Source organism: Dipodomys ordii, unplaced genomic scaffold (genome assembly GCF_000151885.1).
Source record: "Dipodomys ordii isolate 6190 unplaced genomic scaffold, Dord_2.0 Scaffold128, whole genome shotgun sequence".
NCBI classification, from domain to species: domain Eukaryota; kingdom Metazoa; phylum Chordata; class Mammalia; order Rodentia; family Heteromyidae; genus Dipodomys; species Dipodomys ordii.
This window is the reverse complement of record NW_012267344.1, coordinates 171,534-177,085: the sequence shown is the minus strand read 5'-3', so window position 1 is coordinate 177,085 and position 5,552 is coordinate 171,534.

Genomic DNA, 5,552 nt, shown 5'->3' with positions numbered 1-5,552 from the left:
GGCACTAGTCATAATAACAGCCAGGTACTGGTGGCCCACACCTGTAATCCTAGCTTTACATGATTAAAGGCCTGGCATCAAGAGGCTGAGATCTGAAGACAGTGCACGTAGGAAATTCCATGAGACTTACCTCCAAGTAAGCAACCAAAGAGCCTGCAGTAGAGCGGTGACCAGCACAAAATAATAATAATAATAGCTTCTATAAAGTCAGTATCCCATCGAGTATCCCATCATGAAAGGATTTTTAGGAATGCTAGAAACCAGTCCAGGCACAGTGGCTCACGCCTGCGGTCTCAGCCACTAACAGGAGGTAAGAGATTAGAAGGCTGGCCTTAAGAGGCTAGCTCCGGGGAAAGAAGCGAGCAAGATTCCATCTCAAATGATAAGCCCAGTCAGGTTGTGGGTTCCTGCCATTCCAGCTATGCAAGATCTTCAGGAGGAGGCTCACAGTCCAGGCTAGCCCAGAAAAAAAAAAAAAATGTAGATACTGTTGGGACAATAAAAGCCCAGAAGACTAGAGCATCTGCCTAACAGGCTTGAGGACCCAGAGTGCAAACCCCAATACCACACACATACACCCCCCCCAAATATCCTGCTAGAAATCATGTAAATGCTTTTTAGAACCCCAGCTAGGATTGATTTGATCCAGGTCCATTTTGCCTGCTTCAGGTGCTTTTATAAAAGCGGGGGGGGGTAGCAGGGGGAGGGCAGAGGGAGGGCTGGGAAGGTGGCTCAGTGGTAGAGTGCTTGCCTCGCATGCATGAAGCCCTGGGTTCGATTCCTCTGCACCACATACACAGAAAAAGCCAGAGGTGGCGCTGTGGCTCAAAGGGGTAGAGTGTTAGCCTAGAGCACAAAGAGGCTCAGGGATGATGCCCAGGCCCTGAGTTCAAGTCCCACAACCGACAAAAAGAAAACTCCAAGTGCAGTAAATCATAAGCGATGGCACGCGGTGCTGGGGTGGCCTGTAAGAGTCTTAGAGGTCTCATGAGGCAAAGGGCCCTGGCTTCAGGGCAGAAAACCGCTTATTTTGCAACAAACTGAAAGGTCCTTTCTGTCTCTTTAACTTGGCTATAGGCAAGGTCCCCACATACAATGCGGTGTGTGTCTCAAAGCTGGTGGCCCGGCTTGGCACAGTTCTGAAAAGACTCTCTATTTCAACGGAGAAGAAGGATAAAAGAATGAATGAATGAGCCAAGTTTCCTCTGGAAGCTTTTCTTTTTTCTTTTTGGTGCAGGTCCTGGAGCTTAAACTCAGGATCTGGGCACTGTCTCTGAGCTTCTTTTAGCTCTTCTTTTGGGGGGTGGGTAAGACGCTTTTTGGAACGGTGGATCCTCAGCAATCAGTCTCCTGAGTAGCTTGGATTACAGGCGTGTGCGACTAGTACCGGGCTATGGGAGCTTGCTTCCCATCACACCCATGCCCCCAGCAAGTCAGGAAGCCTTGGCATCTCCGACTCGTGTTTGCTGAGCCTCGGGCTGTGATACTTTCCGATCTCCCTGTCCAATCGTTCTATGAATGAGAGAAGCCATGGACAGAAAGGCTTTTTTCCTGGGGGCTCTCATGAGTATTTGTTTCCTGATTTTTTTTTTCTGCCCTGGAAAATTGCCTGGACTAAGGCCCAGATCTCAGGGGCTATGACCTACAACTGTATGTGTGGCCTATGCCAGGCCAGCAAGAGTCCACGCTCTGGTCCAGTCCCCACCCCCACCCTCCAGCACCCCAATCCTTCAGCCACACAAGCAGCTGGAGCCATGTGTCTCTACAGGGAAGGACAGCCACCCCCCTGGCCTGGCCAAACCCTTCCCAGGGCGGTCTGCCCAGAAAGCAGCAAAAGACATTAAATGAGATACAGTAAACTGCATGTTGGTTTTGGAATGGGGCCCAGTCTCAGGCTCATTCATTTGATACAGGCAGAAAGGACAAGCATGAATGTTCAACCTGTAATCCCAGGTAGTTTGGAGGCAGAGCCCCACCCCACCCCTCCCCCCCATCTCAATTTCAATAAGCAGGACATGGTGTTGAATGACAGTCATACCAGCTCAGTAGAAGCCAAGCCATAAATGAAACACTGCTCTAAAAATAACTAAAGCAAGCAGGCGGGTACCGGCAGCGGGTGCCTTTCATCCTACCAACTCAGGTGGCTGAGATCTGAGGATCAAGGTTCCAAACCAGCCAGGATGAAAAGCTCCATGTGACTCTTATCTCCAATGAACCAGCAAAAGGTAGAAGTGGAGATGTAGCTCAAACAATAGAGCAGCACTAGCTTTAAGAGAAAAAGTTAAGCAAAGACCATGGGGGCCTGAGTTCAAGTCCCAGGACTGGCGCGCGCGCGCGCGCACACACACACACACACACACACACACACAATCCTAACTAAAAAGGAGGGGGCTGCTGGGAAGATAGCTCAGTGGTAGAGCGCTTGCCTTGCATGCCTGAAGCCCTGGGTTCGATTCCTCAAACTCCAATATGTTACCCTGAGCTCTTTGCTCAAGTCTAATGCTCTACCACTTGAGCCACAGCGCCACTTCCAACGTTTCTGATGGTTCATTAGAGATGAGAGTCTCATGAGCTTTCCTGCCCAGGCTGGCTTCCAACCGCGATCCTCAGCTCTCAGCCTCCAGAGTAGCTAGGCTTATAAGCATTGAGCCACTGGTGCCAGGTACAACTTTACTTATTTTTTATTTTTGCCAGTCCTGGGGCTTGATTGAACTCAGGGCCCGGGCACTGTCCCTGAGCCTTTTCTGCTCAAGGCTAGCTCTCTACTACTTGAGCCACAGCGCCACTTCCAGCTTTTTCTGTATGTGGTACTGGGGAATTGAACTCAGGGCTTCATGCATGCTAGGCAAGTGCTTTACTACTGAGCCACATTCCCAGCCCCTAATGGATGATGATGATGGTTTACACAAGGTACAAATAAGTACATTGCGAGATGTCCTTACCACCTCAGCTCCAGCCCACGGGCGCCCCCTCCAGGTCAAGCCCTGTCACTTCACCTAAATACTCGGCCTATGGACTTTTTGCACTTAACAAGAGTCTCAAGAATCCTTTTCCTGGGATTTCACACACATTTGCTCATGGTTTTTTCTTTGGCTAAGCCACAGATTTGTCAGCTAGTCCCCAACTCCTTGTCACAATGCTGCTTCCACACCCCATAACAATGGATGATTTGAGGCCGTGAAGGCAAAGAGACTAAATAGTCATAGACAAGTTAGGCATACAGATAGTCCCTGCTTCCATGTATTGACTTAGAATGTTTCCGTGTGTTTGTGCTCATTGGTTCTGGGACTTGAACTCAGGGCCCAAGAGCTATTCTGGAGCTTTTTTTTTTTTTTTTGCTCAAGGCTATAGCGCTCTACCATTTTGAGCTACAGCTCCACTCCCAGTTTTCTAGTGGTTCATTGGAGAGGAGTCTCATGGATTTTAACCTGCCTGGGCTGGTTTTGAACTGTGATCTTCAGGTATCAGCCTCCTGAGTAGCTAGGATGACAGTCGTGAGCCCCCGGTGCCTGGTCCTAATTTCAACTTCTGACATTTTCCACCTACGATGGATTTTACTAGGACATAATGTCATACATCGATGAGAATCTGTGCACCCCAAATACTCTCCTGCTAGCTATTCAGGAGGCTGAGATCCGAGGATCATGATTCAAAGCCAGCCAGGGGCAAGAAAATCCGTGAGACTCTTTATTTCCAATGAATCAGCAAAAAGCCCAAAATGAAGCTGTGACTCAAGTAGTAGAGTTGAGTGGAGTTGAGAGGAGATGGGGGAAAAGCTAAGGGACAGTGTCCAGGCCCTAACTGCTAGGAAAATGGAAGGAAACAGGCCAGACCGGATCATAAACAGGCAAGAACTGTTTATTTATTTTGTTGGTCGTGGGGCTTGAACTTTGGGCCTGGGCACTATCCCTCAGCTCTTCAGCTCAAGGTAAACACTCTACCACTTGAGCCACAGCGCCACTTCTGGTTTTCTGGTGGTTCACTGGAGATGAAAATCTCACAGACTTTCCTGCCCAGGCTAGCTTTGAACCTCGATCCTCAGATCTCAGCCTCCTGAGTAGCTAGGATGACAGGCTTGAGCCACCAGCGCCCGGCTAAGGACTGTTTATTGAGATACAGCAGCAAAACAGGGTGGGGATCAATCCTTCATATTCCATCTTTGGATACATAGAACCAGCCAAGAGGGGGAAGTTGAGTCTTTCACTAAATTCAAGCTGAAGTACTGGCACTCCCCCCCCAAAAAAAGGGGGTTACTAACATTTGATGAAGCAGTACAGGATTGGAGTCTAAGCCAGAGGACAGGGCAGACACCCCAGTGTGGCAATCAACGGAGGGCTCTGTGATTACGCAGCTGTTTTAGATGCAAAGATGTAGACGGAACACAGCTATCCCATTCAAAACAACGAAGGCGTACAGACTAGACTTTGTAAACCAAGACTGGTCACGGGGACCCGTCCTGAGGCTCCTCCTTCCTCCCGCCCTCAGACAGCTAATGCTGGGAAAAGGCCGCCCAAAGCCCCTCTACAACTGGCCAAGGTCACCCACGGGATTGAACTCTGGCCAAGAGGAAGTGGGGAGGGTTGTCTGACCCCCACGATCACCATCTTCCACTTCTCTTTCCCCTGCAGGTTGAAGTTGAAGGGCAATCCAGTTAGGAACCAGGGGCTGGGGGGCTCATGCCTGTCATCCTAGCTACTCAGGAGGCTGAGAGCTCAGGATTTGTGGTTCGAAGTCAGCCCGGGCAGAAAAGGTCCCAGGAGACCCTTATCGACAATGAACCACTCAAAAACCAGAAGTGGTGCTGTGGCTCAAAGTGGTGGCGTGCTGGGCTCGGCTTTATTAAATACACAAGCAGGCAAGCAGACAAACGGACAAAAATGCAGACCGACATACAAAGGACAACAGTTACTTGGGCTGTTGGGGCATTTCTATGGTAAAGGCAGAGGGCTCTGGCTTCAAGGTACTTTGTCTTTGCTCTAATTGGACCTGGTGTTAGTTACTTTCTGAGTTTCCAGGTAAGAATGCATCCTGCCAGAAAACAGATCCTTCCAATTGGAGATAAGGAAACGCCCTGCTACCTGCATTTGGGGGAGTTGGGAGTTGGTTTAAGTTTGGGGGGGAGCAATTTTCTCAGGAAGGCATACATCCTGTCCAACAAGTGTTCATTCCTGGGGTGAGCAATGCATCCCTCAGGAAGGAATGCATCCTGTTGTCTGTCTTTAAAGCGAACATGGCACTTCTGTGTTTCTAAATACGATTATTTCTGACTTGCTTTCACTAGGCCTCAGTTTCCTTAAATTATCCTGCTTCCCAAGGACATTGGCAGCCATGGGGCTGCCAGGTGCCCCATGGCTCACGCCTGTCATCCTAGCTATTTAGGAGGCTGAGATCTGCGGCTCACAATTCGAAGTCAGCCCAGGGCAGAAAAGTCCATGAGACTCTTTCTCTCCAATCACCAAAAAAAAAAAAAGCCAGAAGTGGTGCAGTGGCTCAGGTGGTAGAGCACCAACCTTGAGCAAAAGGCAGCTCAGGGTTCAAGCCCTAGGAATGGC